Consider the following 16,874-nt stretch of genomic DNA (forward strand, 5'->3'; position numbering starts at 1 on the left):
GTGACTCGATACCGCCGTATGATGAAACTTCCCCTCATTGTGATCTCTTGGGCTTTCTGTGACTCGGTCCTGCCTTATGATGAAGCTTCTCCTCATTGTGATCTCTTGGGCTTTCTGTGACTCGGTACCGCCGTATGATGAAGCTTCACCTCATTGAGATATCTTGGGCTTTCTGTGACTCGGTACCGCCATATGATGATGCTTCCCCTCATTGTGATCTCTTGGGCTTTCTGTGTCTCGGTACCGCCATATGATGAAGGTTCCGCTCATTGTGATCAGTTGGGCTTTCTGTGACTCGGTACCGCCGTATGATGAAGCTTCCCCTCATTGTGATCACTTGGGCTTTCTGTGACTTGGTACCGCCGTATGATGAAGCTTCCCCTCATTGTGATCACTTGGGCTTTCTGTGACTCGGTTCCGCCGTATCATGAAGCTTCCCCTCATTGTGATCTCTTGGGCTTTCTGTGACGCGGTACCACCGTATGATGAAGCTTCTCCTCATTGTGTTCTCTTGGGCTTTCTGTGACTCGGTACCGCCGTATGATGAATCTTCTCCTCATTGTGATCACTTGGGCTTTCTGTGACCCGGTACCGCCGTATGATGAAGCTTCCCCTGATTGTGATCACTTGGGCTTTCTGTGACTCGGTACCACCGTATGATGAAGCTTCCCCTGATTGTGATCACTTGGGCTTTCTGTGACTCTGTACCGCCGTATGATGAAGCTTCCCCTCATTGTGATCACTTGGGCTTTCTGTGACTTGGTACCGCCGTATGATGAAGCTTCCCCTCATTGTGATCACTTGGGCTTTCTGTGACTCGGTTCCGCCGTATCATGAAGCTTCCCCTCATTGTGATCTCTTGGGCTTTCTGTGACCCGGTACCCCCGTATGATGAAGTTTCCCCTCATTGTGATCACTTGGGCTTTCTGTGACTCGGTACCGCCGTATGATGAAGCTTCCCCTCATTGTGATCTCTTGGGCTTTCTGTGACCCGTACCCCCGTATGATGAAGTTTCCCCTCATTGTGATCACTTGGGCTTTCTGTGACTCGGTACCCCCATATGATGAAGCTTCCCCTCATTGTGATCACTTGGACTTTCTGTGACCCGGTACCGCCGTATGATGAAGCTTCCCCTCATTGTGATCACTTGGGCTTTCTGTGACCCGGTACCTCCGTATGATGAAGCTTCCCCTCATTGTGTTCACTTGGGCTTTCTGTGACCCGGTACCACCGTATGATGAAGCTTCACCTCATTGTGATCTCTTGGGCTTTTTGTGACCCGGTACCGCCGTATGATGAACCTTCCCCTCATTGTGATCACTTGGGCTTTCTGTGACCCAGTACCGCCGTATGATGAACCTTCCCCTCATTGTGATCACTTGGGCTTTCTGTGACTCGGTACCCCCATATGATGAAGCTTCCCCTCATTGTGATCACTTGGACTTTCTGTGACCCGGTACCGCCATATGATGAAGCTTCTCCTCATTGTGATCACTTGGGCTTTCTGTGACCCGGTACCGCCGTATGATGAACCTTCCCCTCATTGTGATCACTTGGACTTTCTGTGACCCGGTACCGCCGTATGATGAAGCTTCTCCTCATTGTGATTACTTGGGCTTTCTGTGACTCTGTACCGCCGTATGATGAAGCTTCCCCTCATTGTGATCTCTTGGGCTTTCTGTGACTCAGTACAGCCGTATGATGAAGCTTCCCCTCATTGTGATCTCTTGGGCTTTCTGTGACTTGGTACCGCTGTATGATGAAGCTTCTTCTCATTGTGATCACTTGGGCTTTCTGTGACTCGGTACCACCGTATGATGAAGCTTCCCCTCATTGTGATCTCTTGGTCTTTCTGTGACTCGGTTCCGCCGTATGATGAAGCTTCTCCTCATTGTGATCTCTTGGGCTTTCTGTGACTCAGTACCGCTGTATGATGAAGCTTCTCCTCATTGTGATCACTTGGGCTTTCTGTGACTCGGTACCACCGTATGATGAAGCTTCCCCTCATTGTGATCTCTTGGGCTTTCTGTGACTCTTTAACGCCGTATGATGAAGCTTCTCCTCATTGTGATCACTTGGGCTTTCTGTGACTCGGTTCCGCCGTATGATGAAGCTTCTCCTCATTGTGATCTCTTGGGCTTTCTGTGACCCGGTACCGCTGTATGATGAAGCTTCTCCTCATTGTGATCTCTTGGGCTTTCTGTGACTCTTTAACGCCGTATGATGAAGCTTCCCCTCATTGTGATCACTTGGGCTTTCTGTGACTCGGTTCCGCCGTATGATGAAGCTTCTCCTCATTGTGATCACTTGGGCTTTCTGTGACTCGGTTCCACCGTATGATGAAGCTTCTACTCATTCTGATCTCTTGGGCTTTCTGTGACTCGGTACCGCCGTATGATGAAGCTTCCCCTCATTGTGATCACTTGGGCTTTCTGTGACTCGGTTCCGCCGTATGATGAAACTTCTCCTCATTGTGATCTCTTGGGCTTTCTGTGACTCGGTACCATCGTATGATGAAGCTTCCCCTCATTGTGATCTCTTGGGCTTTCTGTGACTCGGTACCACCGTATGATGAAGCTTCTCCTCATTGTGATCTCTTGGGCTTTCTGTGACTCGGTACTGCCGTATGATGAAGCTTCCCCTCATTGTGTTCACTTGGGCTTTCTGTGACGCGGTACCCCAGTATGATGAAGCTTCTCCTGATTGTGATCTCTTGGGCTTTCAGTGACTCGGTATCGCCGTATGATGAAGCTTCTCCTCATTGTGATCACTTGGGCTTTCTGTGACTCGGTACCGCCGTATGATGAAGCTTCCCCTCATTGTGTTCACTTGGGCTTTCTGTGACCCGGTACCCCAGTATGATGAAGCTTCTCCTGATTGTGATCTCTTGGGCTTTCAATGACTCGGTACCGCCATATGATGAAGCTTGTCCTCATTGTGATCACTTGAGCTTTCTGTGACCCGGTACCCCAGTATGATGAAGCTTCTCCTGATTGTGATCTCTTGGGCTTTCTGTGACCCGGTACCGCCGTATTATGAAGCTTCCCCTCATTGTGATCTCTTGGGCTTTCTGTGACCCGGTACCGCCGTATGATGAAGCTTCTCCTCATTGTGATCACTTGGGCTTTCTGTGACTCGGTACCGCCGTATTATGAAGCTTCTCCTCATTGTGATCATTTGGGCTTTCTGTGACTCGGTACCGCCGTATGATGAAGCTTCCCCTCATTGTGATCACTTGGGCTTTCTGTGACTCGGTACTGCCGTATGATGAAGCTTCCCCTCATTGTGATCTCTTGGGCTTTCTGTGACTCGGTACCGCCGTGTGATGAAGCTTCCCCTCATTGTGATCTCTTGGGCTTTCTGTGACTCAGTCCCGCCGTATGATGAAGCTTAAGCTCATTGTGATCTCTTGGGCTTTCTGTGACTCGGTACCGCCGTGTGATGAAGCTTCCCCTCATTGTGATCTCTTGGGCTTTCTGTGACTCAGTACCGCCGTATGATGAAGCTTCCCCTCATTGTGATCATTTGGGCTTTCTGTGACTCGGTACCGCCATATGATGAAGCTTCTCCTGATTGTGAACTCTTGGGCTTTCTGGGACTCGGTACCGCCATATGATGAAGCTTCCCCTCATTGTGATCTCTTGGGCTTTCTGTGACTCGGTACCGCCGTATGATGAAGCTTCCCCTCATTGTGATCACTTGGGCTTTTCTATGACTCGGTACCGCAGTATGATGAAGCTTCCCCTCATTGTGATCTCTTGGGCTTTCTGTGACTCAGTACCGCCGTATGATGAAGCTTCCCCTCATTATGATCACTTGGGCTTTCTGTGACTCGGTACCGCCATATGATGAAGTTTCTCCTGATTGTGAACTCTTGGGCTTTCTGGGACTCGGTACCGCCATATGATGAAGCTTCTCCTGATTGTGAACTCTTGGGCTTTCTGGGACTCGGTACCGCCGTATGATGAAGCTTCCCCTCATTGTAATCTCTTGGGCTTTCTGTGACTCGGTACCGCCGTATGATGAAGCTTCCCCTCATTGTGATCACTTGGGCTTTCTGTGATTCGGTACCGCCGTATGATGAAGCTTCACCTCATTGTGATCACTTGTGCTGTCTGTGACTCGGTACCGCCGTATGATGAAGCTTCTCCTCATTGTGATCTCTTGGGCTTTCTGTGACTCGGTTCCGCCGTATGATGAAGCTTCTCCTCATTGTGATCACAAGGGCGTTCTGTGACTCGGTACCCCCGTATGATGAAACTTCTCCTCATTGTGATCTCTTGGGCTTTCTGTGACTCGGTACCGCCGTATGATGAAGCTTCTCCTCATTGTGATTTCTTGGGCTTTCTGTGACTCGGTACCGCCTTATGATGAAGCTTCTCCTCATTGTGATCACTTGGGCTTTCTGTGACCCGGTACCGCCGTATGATGAAGCTTAAGCTCATTGTGATCTCTTGGGCTTTCTGTGACTCGGTACCGCCGTATGATGAAGCTTCCCCTCATTGTGATCACTTGGGTTTTCTGTGACTCGGTACCGCCATATGATGAAGCTTCCCCTCATTGTGATCACTTGGGCTTTCTGGGACTCGGTACTGCCGTATGATGAAGCTTCCCCTCATTGTGATCACTTGGACTTTCTGTGACTAGGTACCGCCGTATGATGAAGCTTCCCCTCATGGTGATCTTTTGGGCTTTCTGTGACTCGGTACTGCCGTATGATAAAGCTTAAGCTCATTGTGATCACTTGGGCTTTCTGTGACCCGGTACCGCCGTATGATGAAGCTTCTCCTCATTGTGATCTCTTGGGCTTTCTGTGACTCAGTTCTGCTGTATGATGAAGCTTCTCCTCATTGTGATCACTTGGGCTTTCTGTGACTCGGTACCGCCATATGATGAAGCTTCTCCTCATTGTGATCACTTGGGCTTTCTGTGACTCGGTACCGCCGTATGATGAAGCTTCTCCTCATTGTGATCTCTTGGGCTTTCTGTGACTCGGTACCGCCGTATGATGAAGCTTCTCCTCATTGTGATCTCTTGGGCTTTCTATGACCCGATACCGCCGTATGATGAAGCTTCTCCTCATTGTGATCTCTTGCTGCTTTCTGTGACTCAGTTCCGCTGTATGATGAAGCTTCTCCTCATTGTGATTTCTTGGGCTTTCTGTGACTCGGTACCGCCTTATGATGAAGCTTCTCCTCATTGTGATCACTTGGGCTTTCTGTGACCCGGTACCGCCGTATGATGAAGCTTCTCCTCATTGTGATCTCTTGGGCTTTTTGTGACTCGGCACCGCCGTATGATGAAGCTTCTCCTCATTGTGATCACTTGGGCTTTCTGTGACTCGGTACCGCCGTATGATGAAGCTTCTCCTCATGGTGATCTCTTGGGCTTTCTGTGACTCGGTACCGCCGTATGATGAAGCTTAAGCTCATTGTGATCACTTGGGCTTTCTGTGACCCGGTACCGCCGTATGATGAAGCTTCTCCTCATTGTGATCTCTTGGGCTTTCTGTGACTCGGTGCCGCCATATGATGAAGCTTCTCCTCATTGTGATCTCTTGGGCTTTCTGTGACTCTGTACCGCCGTATGATGAAGCTTCTCCTCATTGTGATCACTTGGGCTTTCTGTGACTCGGTACCGCCGTATGATGAAGCTTCCCCTCATTGTGATCACTTGGGCTTTCTGTGACCTGGTACCGCCGTATGATGAAGCTTCTCCTCATTGTAATCACTTGGGCTATCTGTGACTCGGTACCGCCATATGATGAAGCTTCTCCTCATTGTGATCACTTGGGCTTTCTGTGACCAAGTACCGCCGTATGATGAAGCTTCCCCTCATTGTGATCACTTGGGCTTTCTGTGACTCGGTACCGCCATATGATGAAGCTTCTCCTGATTGTGAACTCTTGGGCTTTCTGGGACTCGGTACCGCCATATGATGAAGCTTCTCCTGATTGTGAACTCTTGGGCTTTCTGGGACTCGGTACCGCCGTATGATGAAGCTTCCCCTCATTGTGATCTCTTGGGCTTTCTGTGACTCGGTACCGCCGTATGATGAAGCTTCCCCTCATTGTGATCACTTGGGCTTTCTGTGATTCGGTACCGCCGTATGATGAAGCTTCACCTCATTGTGATCACTTGTGCTGTCTGTGACTCGGTACCGCCGTATGATGAAGCTTCTCCTCATTGTGATCTCTTGGGCTTTCTGTGACTCGGTTCCGCCGTATGATGAAGCTTCTCCTCATTGCGATCACAAGGGCGTTCTGTGACTCGGTACCCCCGTATGATGAAGCTTCTCCTCATTGTGATCTCTTGGGCTTTCTGTGACTCGGTACCGCCGTATGATGAAGCTTCTCCTCATTGTGATTTCTTGGGCTTTCTGTGACTCGGTACCGCCTTATGATGAAGCTTCTCCTCATTGTGATCACTTGGGCTTTCTGTGACCCGGTACCGCCGTATGATGAAGCTTAAGCTCATTGTGATCTCTTGGGCTTTCTGTGACTCGGTACCGCCGTATGATGAAGCTTCCCCTCATTGTGATCACTTGGGTTTTCTGTGACTCGGTACCGCCATATGATGAAGCTTCCCCTCATTGTGATCACTTGGGCTTTCTGGGACTCGGTACTGCCGTATGATGAAGCTTCCCCTCATTGTGATCACTTGGACTTTCTGTGACTCGGTACCGCCGTATGATGAAGCTTCCCCTCATGGTGATCTTTTGGGCTTTCTGTGACTCGGTACTGCCGTATGATAAAGCTTAAGCTCATTGTGATCACTTGGGCTTTCTGTGACCCGGTACCGCCGTATGATGAAGCTTCTCCTCATTGTGATCTCTTGGGCTTTCTGTGACTCAGTTCCGCTGTATGATGAAGCTTCTCCTCATTGTGATCACTTGGGCTTTCTGTGACTCGGTACCGCCATATGATGAAGCTTCTCCTCATTGTGATCACTTGGGCTTTCTGTGACTCGGTACCGCCGTATGATGAAGCTTCTCCTCATTGTGATCTCTTGGGCTTTCTGTGACACGGTACCGCCGTATGATGAAGCTTCTCCTCATTGTGATCTCTTGGGCTTTCTATGACCCGATACCGCCGTATGATGAAGCTTCTCCTCATTGTGATCTCTTGGGCTTTCTGTGACTCGGTACCCCCGTATGATGAAGCTTCTCCTCATTGTGATCACTTGGGCTTTCTGTGACCCGGTACCGCCGTATGATGAAGCTTCTCCTCATTGTGATCTCTTGGGCTTTCTGTGACTCAGTTCCGCTGTATGATGAAGCTTCTCCTCATTGTGATTTCTTGGGCTTTCTGTGACTCGGTACCGCCTTATGATGAAGCTTCTCCTCATTGTGATCACTTGGGCTTTCTGTGACCCGGTACCGCCGTATGATGAAGCTTCTCCTCATTGTGATCTCTTGGGCTTTTTGTGACTCGGCACCGCCGTATGATGAAGCTTCTCCTCATTGTGATCACTTGGGCTTTCTGTGACTCGGTACCGCCGTATGATGAAGCTTCTCCTCATGGTGATCTCTTGGGCTTTCTGTGACTCGGTAGCGCCGTATGATGAAGCTTAAGCTCATTGTGATCACTTGGGCTTTCTGTGACCCGGTACCGCCGTATGATGAACCTTCTCCTCATTGTGATCTCTTGGGCTTTCTGTGACTCGGTGCCGCCATATGATGAAGCTTCTCCTCATTGTGATCTCTTGGGCTTTCTGTGACTCGGTACCGCCGTATGATGAAGCTTCTCCTCATTGTGATCACTTGGGCTTTCTGTGACTCGGTACCGCCGTATGATGAAGCTTCCCCTCATTGTGATCACTTGGGCTTTCTGTGACCCGGTACCGCCGTATGATGAAGCTTCTCCTCATTGTAATCACTTGGGCTTTCTGTGACCCGGTACCGCCGTATGATGAAGCTTCTCCTCATTGTGATCTCTTGGGCTTTCTGTGACTCGGTGCCGCCATATGATGAAGCTTCTCCTCATTGTGATCTCTTGGGCTTTCTGTGACTCGGTACCGCCGTATGATGAAGCTTCTCCTCATTGTGATCACTTGGGCTTTCTGTGACTCGGTACCGCCGTATGATGAAGCTTCCCCTCATTGTGATCACTTGGGCTTTCTGTGACCCGGTACCGCCGTATGATGAAGCTTCTCCTCATTGTAATCACTTGGGCTATCTGTGACTCGGTACCGCCATATGATGAAGCTTCTCCTCATTGTGATCACTTGGGCTTTCTGTGACCAAGTACCGCCGTATGATGAAGCTTCCCCTCATTGTGATCACTTGGGCTTTCTGTGACTCGGTACCGCCATATGATGAAGCTTCTCCTGATTGTGAACTCTTGGGCTTTCTGGGACTCGGTAGCGCCATATGATGAAGCTTCTCCTGATTGTGAACTCTTGGGCTTTCTGGGACTCGGTACCGCCGTATGATGAAGCTTCCCCTCATTGTGATCTCTTGGGCTTTCTGTGACTCGGTACCGCCGTATGATGAAGCTTCCCCTCATTGTGATCACTTGGGCTTTCTGTGATTCGGTACCGCCGTATGATGAAGCTTCACCTCATTGTGATCACTTGTGCTGTCTGTGACTCGGTACCGCTGTATGATGAAGCTTCTCCTCATTGTGATCTCTTGGGCTTTCTGTGACTCGGTTCCGCCGTATGATGAAGCTTCTCCTCATTGTGATCACAAGGGCGTTCTGTGACTCGGTACCCCCGTATGATGAAGCTTCTCCTCATTGTGATCTCTTGGGCTTTCTGTGACTCGGTACCGCCGTATGATGAAGCTTCTCCTCATTGTGATTTCTTGGGCTTTCTGTGACTCGGTACCGCCTTATGATGAAGCTTCTCCTCATTGTGATCACTTGGGCTTTCTGTGACCCGGTACCGCCGTATGATGAAGCTTAAGCTCATTGTGATCTCTTGGGCTTTCTGTGACTCGGTACCGCCGTATGATGAAGCTTCCCCTCATTGTGATCACTTGGGTTTTCTGTGACTCGGTACCGCCATATGATGAAGCTTCCCCTCATTGTGATCACTTGGGCTTTCTGGGACTCGGTACTGCCGTATGATGAAGCTTCCCCTCATTGTGATCACTTGGACTTTCTGTGACTCGGTACCGCCGTATGATGAAGCTTCCCCTCATGGAGATCTTTTGGGCTTTCTGTGACTCGGTACTGCCGTATGATAAAGCTTAAGCTCATTGTGATCACTTGGGCTTTCTGTGACCCGGTACCGCCGTATGATGAAGCTTCTCCTCATTGTGATCTCTTGGGCTTTCTGTGACTCAGTTCCGCTGTATGATGAAGCTTCTCCTCATTGTGATCACTTGGGCTTTCTGTGACTCGGTACCGCCATATGATGAAGCTTCTCCTCATTGTGATCACTTGGGCTTTCTGTGACTCGGTACCGCCGTATGATGAAGCTTCTCCTCATTGTGATCTCTTGGGCTTTCTGTGACTCGGTACCGCCGTATGATGAAGCTTCTCCTCATTGTGATCTCTTGGGCTTTCTATGACCCGATACCGCCGTATGATGAAGCTTCTCCTCATTGTGATCTCTTGGGCTTTCTGTGACTCGGTACCACCGTATGATGAAGCTTCTCCTCATTGTGATCACTTAGGCTTTCTGTGACCCGGTACCGCCGTATGATGAAGCTTCTCCTCACTGTGATCTCTTGGGCTTTCTGTGACTCAGTTCCGCTCTATGATGAAGCTTCTCCTCATTGTGATTTCTTGGGCTTTCTGTGACTCGGTACCGCCTTATGATGAAGCTTCTCCTCATTGTGATCACTTGGGCTTTCTGTGACCCGGTACCGCCGTATGATGAAGCTTCTCCTCATTGTGATCTCTTGGGCTTTTTGTGACTCGGCACCGCCGTATGATGAAGCTTCTCCTCATTGTGATCACTTGGGCTTTCTGTGACTCGGTACCGCCGTATGATGAAGCTTTTCCTCATGGTGATCTCTTGGGCTTTCTGTGACTCGGTAGCGCCGTATGATGAAGCTTAAGCTCATTGTGATCACTTGGGCTTTCTGTGACCCGGTACCGCCGTATGATGAAGCTTCTCCTCATTGTGATCTCTTGGGCTTTCTGTGACTCGGTGCCGCCATATGATGAAGCTTCTCCTCATTGTGATCTCTTGGGCTTTCTGTGACTCGGTACCGCCGTATGATGAAGCTTCTCCTCATTGTGATCACTTGGGCTTTCTGTGACTCGGTACCGCCGTATGATGAAGCTTCCCCTCATTGTGATCACTTGGGCTTTCTGTGACCCGGTACCGCCGTATGATGCAGCTTCTCCTCATTGTAATCACTTGGGCTCTCTGTGACTCGGTACCGCCATATGATGAAGCTTCTCCTCATTGTGATCACTTGGGCTTTCTGTGACCAAGTACCGCTGTATGATGAAGCTTCCCCTCATTGTGATCACTTGGGCTTTCTGTGACCCGGAACCGCCGTATGATGAAGCTTCCCCTTATTGTGATCACTTGGGCTTTCTGTGACGCAGTACCGCCGTATGATGAAGCTTCCCCTCATTGTGATCACTTGGGCTTTCTGTGACCCATTACCGCCGTATGATGAACCTTCCCCTTATTGTGATCACTTGGGCTTTCTGTGACTCGGTACCGCCGTATGATAAAGCTTCCCCTTATTGTGATCACTTGGGCTTTCTGTGACCCGGTACCGCCGTATGATGAAACTTCCCCTCATTGTGATCACTTGGGCTTTCTGTGACCCGGTACCGCCGTATGATGAAGCTTCTCCTCATTGTGATCTCTTGGGCTTTCTGTGACTTGGTACCGCCGTATGATGAAGCTTCTCCTCATTGTGATCTCTTGGGCTTTCTGTGACTTGGTACCGCCGTATGATGAAGCTTCCCCTCATTGTGATCACTTGGGCTTTCTATGACCCGATACCGCCGTATGATGAAGCTTCCCCTCATTGTGATCACTTGGGCTTTCTGTGACCCGGTACCGCCGTATGATGAACCTTCCCCTTATTGTGATCACTTGGGCTTTCTGTGACCCGGTACCGCCGTATGATGAACCTTCCCCTTATTGTGATCACTTGGGCTTTCTGTGACCCGGTACCGCCGTATGATGAACCTTCCCCTCATTGTGATCTCTTGGTCTTTCTGTGACTCTGTACCGCCGTATGATGAACCTTCCCCTTATTGTGATCACTTGGGCTTTCTGTGACTCGGTACCGCCGTATGATGAAGCTTCCCCTTATTGTGATCACTTGGGCTTTCTGTGACCCGGTACCGCCTTATGATGAAGCTTACCCTCATTGTGATCACTTGGGCTTTCTGTGACCCGGTACCGCCATATGATGAAGCTTCCCCTCATTGTGATCACTTGGGCTTTCTGTGACCCGGTACCGCCGTAAGATGAAGCTTCTCCTCATTGTGATCTCTTGGGCTTTCTGTGACTTGGTACCGCCGCATGATGAAGCTTCTCCTCATTGTGATCACTTGGGCTTTCTGTGACCCGGTACCCCCGTATGATGAAGCTTCCCCTTATTGTGATCACTTGGGCTTTCTGTGACTCGGTACCGCTGTATGATGAAGCTTCTCCTCATTGTGATCACTTGGGCTTTCTGTGACCCGGTACCGCTGTATGATGAAGCTTCTACTCATTGTGATCACTTCTGCTTTCTGTGACCCGGTACCGGCGAATGATGAAGCTTCTCCTCATTGTGATCACTTGGGCTTTCTGTGACCTGGTATCGCCATATGATGAAGCTTCTCCTCAATGTGATCACTTGGGCTTTCTGTGACTCAGTACCGCCGTATGATGAAGCTTCCGCTCATTGTGATCACTTGGGCTTTCTGTGACTCAGTACCGCCGTATGATGAAGCTTCTCCTCATTGTGATCTCTTGGGCTTTCTGTGACTCGGTACCGCCGTATGATGAAGCTTCCCCTCATTGTGATCTCTTGGGCTTTCTGTGACCCGGTAACGCCGTATGATGAAGCTTCCCCTCATTGTGATCTCTTGGGCTTTCTGTGACTCGGTATCGCCGTATGATGAAGCTTCCCCTCATTGTGATCTCTTGGGCTTTCTGTAACTCGGTACCGCCGTATTATGAAGCTTCTCCTCATTGTGATCTCTTGGGCTTTCTGTGACTCGGTTCCGCCGTATGATGAAGCTTCTCCTCATTGTGATCTCTTGGGCTTTCTGTGACTCGGTACCGCCGTATGATGAAGCTTCCCCTCATTGTGATCACTTGGATTTTTTGTGACTCGGTACCGCCATATGATGTAGCTTCCCCTCATTGTGATCACTTGGGCTTTCTGGGACTCGGTCCTGCCGTGTGATGAAGCTTCTCCTCATTGTGATCACTTAGACTTTCTGTGACTCGGTACCGCCGTATGATGAAGCTTCCCCTCATGGTGATCTCTTGGGCTTTCTGTGACTCGGTACCGCCGTATGATGAAGCTTAAGCTCATTGTGATCACTTGGGCTTTCTGTGACCCGGTACCGCCGTATGATGAAGCTTCTCCTCATTGTGATCTCTTGGGCTTTCTGTGACTCAGTTCCGCTGTATGATGAAGCTTCTCCTCATTGTGATCACTTGGGCTTTCTGTGACTCGGTGCCGCCATATGATGAAGCTTCTCCTCATTGTGATCTCTTGGGCTTTCTGTGACTCGGTACCGCCGTATGATGAAGCTTCTCCTCATTGTGATCACTTGGGCTTTCTGTGACTCGGTACCGCCGTATGATGAAGCTTCCCCTCATTGTGATCACTTGGGCTTTCTGTGACCCGGTACCGCCGTATGATGAAGCTTCTCCTCATTGTAATCACTTGGGCTATCTGTGACTCGGTACCGCCATATGATGAAGCTTCTCCTCATTGTGATCACTTGGGCTTTCTGTGACCAAGTACCGCCGTATGATGTAGCTTCCCCTCATTGTGATCACTTGGGCTTTCTGTGACCCGGTACCGCCGTATGATGAAGCTTCCCCTTATTGTGATCACTTGGGCTTTCTGTGACCCATTACAGCCGTATGATGAACCTTCCCCTTATTGTGATCACTTGGGCTTTCTGTGACTCGGTACCGCCGTATGATAAAGCTTCCCCTTATTGTGATCACTTGGGCTTTCTGTGACCCGGTACCGCCGTATGATGAAACTTCCCCTCATTGTGATCACTTGGGCTTTCTGTGACCCGGTACCGCCGTATGATGAAGCTTCTCCTCATTGTGATCTCTTGGGCTTTCTGTGACTTGGTACCGCCGTATGATGAAGCTTCTCCTCATTGTGATCTCTTGGGCTTTCTGTGACTTGGTACCGCTGTATGATGAAGCTTCCCCTCATTGTGATCACTTGGGCTTTCTATGACCCGATACCGCCGTATGATGAAGCTTCCCCTCATTGTGATCACTTGGGCTTTCTGTGACCCGGTACCGCCGTATGATGAACCTTCCCCTTATTGTGATCACTTGGGCTTTCTGTGACCCGGTACCGCCGTATGATGAACCTTCCCCTTATTGTGATCACTTGGGCTTTCTGTGACCCGGTACCGCCGTATGATGAACCTTCCCCTCATTGTGATCTCTTGGTCTTTCTGTGACTCTGTACCGCCGTATGATGAACCTTCCCCTTATTGTGATCACTTGGGCTTTCTGTGACTCGGTACCGCCGTATGATGAAGCTTCCCCTTATTGTGATCACTTGGGCTTTCTGTGACCCGGTACCGCCTTATGATGAAGCTTACCCTCATTGTGATCACTTGGGCTTTCTGTGACCCGGTACCGCCATATGATGAAGCTTCCCCTCATTGTGATCACTTGGGCTTTCTGTGACCCGGTACCGCCGTATGATGAAGCTTCTCCTCATTGTGATCTCTTGGGCTTTCTGTGACTTGGTACCGCCGCATGATGAAGCTTCTCCTCATTGTGATCACTTGGGCTTTCTGTGACCCGGTACCCCCGTATGATGAAGCTTCCCCTTATTGTGATCACTTGGGCTTTCTGTGACTCGGTACCGCTGTATGATGAAGCTTCTCCTCATTGTGATCACTTGGGCTTTCTGTGACCCGGTACCGCTGTATGATGAAGCTTCTACTCATTGTGATCACTTCTGCTTTCTGTGACCCGGTACCGGCGTATGATGAAGCTTCTCCTCATTGTGATCACTTGGGCTTTCTGTGACCTGGTATCGCCATATGATGAAGCTTCTCCTCAATGTGATCACTTGGGCTTTCTGTGACTCAGTACCACCGTATGATGAAGCTTCCGCTCATTGTGATCACTTGGGCTTTCTGTGACTCAGTACCGCCGTATGATGAAGCTTCTCCTCATTGTGATCTCTTGGGCTTTCTGTGACTCGGTACCGCCGTATGATGAAGCTTCCCCTCATTGTGATCTCTTGGGCTTTCTGTGACCCGGTACCGCCGTATGATGAAGCTTCCCCTCATTGTGATCTCTTGGGCTTTCTGTGACTCGGTATCGCCGTATGATGAAGCTTCCCCTCATTGTGATCTCTTGGGCTTTCTGTAACTCGGTACCGCCGTATTATGAAGCTTCTCCTCATTGTGATCTCTTGGGCTTTCTGTGACTCGGTTCCGCCATATGATGAAGCTTCTCCTCATTGTGATCTCTTGGGCTTTCTGTGACTCGGTACCGCCGTATGATGAAGCTTCCCCTCATTGTGATCACTTGGATTTTTTGTGACTCGGTACCGCCATATGATGAAGCTTCCCCTCATTGTGATCACTTGGGCTTTCTGGGACTCGGTCCTGCCGTGTGATGAAGCTTCTCCTCATTGTGATCACTTAGACTTTCTGTGACTCGGTACCGCCGTATGATGAAGCTGCCCCTCATGGTGATCTCTTGGGCTTTCTGTGACTCGGTACCGCCGTATGATGAAGCTTAAGCTCATTGTGATCACTTGGGCTTTCTGTGACCCGGTACCGCCGTATGATGAAGCTTCTCCTCATTGTGATCTCTTGGGCTTTCTGTGACTCAGTTCCGCTGTATGATGAAGCTTCTCCTCATTGTGATCACTTGGGCTTTCTGTGACTCGGTACCGCCATATGATGAAGCTTCTCCTCATTGTGATTTCTTGGGCTTTCTGTGACTCGGTACCGCCTTATGATGAAGCTTCTCCTCATTGTGATCACTTGGGCTTTCTGTGACCCGGTTCCGCCGTATGATGAAGCTTCTCCTCATTGTGATCACTTGGGCTTTCTGTGACTCGGTACCGCCGTATGATGAAGCTTCTCCTCATGGTGATCTCTTGGGCTTTCTGTGACTCGGTACCGCCATATTATAAAGCTTAAGCTCATTGTGATCTCTTGGGCTTTCTGTGACCCGGTACCGCCGTATGATGAAGCTTCTCCTCATTGTGATCTCTTGGGCTTTCTGTGACTCGGTGCCGCCATACGATGAAGCTTCTACTCATTGTGATCTCTTGGGCTTTCTGTGACTCGGTACCGCCGTATGATGAAGCTTCTCCTCATTGTGATCACTTGGGCTTTCTGTGACTCGGTACCGCCGTATGATGAAGCTTCTCCTCATTGTGATTACTTGGGCTTTCTGTGACCCGGTACCGCCGTATGATGAAGCTTCTCCTCATTGTGATCACTTGGGCTTTCTGTGACTCGGTAACGCAATATGATGAAGCTTCCCCTCATTGTGATCACTTGGGCTTTCTGTGACACGGTACCGCCGTATGATGAAGCTTCCCCTCATTGTGATCACTTGGGCTTTCTGTGACCCGGTACCGCCGTATGATGAACCTTCCCCTTATTGTGATCACTTGGGCTTTCTGTGACGCGGTACCGCCGTATGATGAACCTTCCCCTCATTGTGATCACTTGGGCTTTCTGTGACTCATTACCGCCGTATGATGAACCTTCCCCTTATTGTGATCACTTGGGCTTTCTGTGACTCGGTACCGCCGTATGATGAAGCTTCCCCTTATTGTGATCTCTTGGGCTTTCTGTGACCCGGTACCGCCGTATGATGAAGCTTCTCCTCATTGTGATCTCTTGGGCTTTCTGTGACTTGGTACCGCCGTATGATGAAGCTTCCCCTCATTGTGATCACTTGGGCTTTCTGTGACCCGGTACCGCCGTATGATGAACCTTCCCCTTATTGTGATCACTTGGACTTTCTGTGACCCGGTACCGCCGTATGATGAACCTTCCCCTTATTGTGATCACTTGGGCTTTCTGTGACCCGGTACCGCCGTATGATGAACCTTCCCCTCATTGTGATCTCTTGGTCTTTCTGTGACTCTGTACCACCGTGTGATGAACCTTCCCCTTATTGTGATCACTTGGACTTTCTGTGACTCGGTACCGCCGTATGATGAAGCTTCCCCTTATTGTGATCACTTGGGCTTTCTGTGACCAGGTACCGCCTTATGATGAAGCTTCCCCTCATTGTGATCACTTGGGCTTTCTGTGACCCGGTACCGCCGTATGATGAAGCTTCTCCTCATTGTGATCTCTTGGGCTTTCTGTGACTTGGTTCCGCCGTATGATGAAGCTTCCCCTCATTGTGATCACTTGGGCTTTCTGTGACCCGGTACCGCCATATGATGAAGCTTCCCCTCATTGTGATCACTTGGGCTTTCTGTGACCCGGTACCGCCGTATGATGAAGCTTCTCCTCATTGTGATCTCTTGGGCTTTCTGTGACTTGGTACCGCCGCATGATGAAGCTTCTCCTCATTGTGATCACTTGGGCTTTCTGTGACCCGGTACCCCCGTATGATGAAGCTTCCCCTTATTGTGATCACTTGGGCTTTCTGTGACTCGGTACCGCCGTATGATGAAGCTTCTCCTCATTGTGATCACTTGGTCTTTCTGTGACTCAGTACCGCCATATGATGAAGCTTCCGCTCATTGTGATCACTTGGGC

The sequence above is a fragment of the Phyllobates terribilis genome, unplaced genomic scaffold (genome assembly GCF_046119375.1).
Source record: "Phyllobates terribilis strain yellow unplaced genomic scaffold, ASM4611937v1 Scaffold_7__3_contigs__length_470593459, whole genome shotgun sequence".
In the NCBI taxonomy this organism is placed as follows: domain Eukaryota; kingdom Metazoa; phylum Chordata; class Amphibia; order Anura; family Dendrobatidae; genus Phyllobates; species Phyllobates terribilis.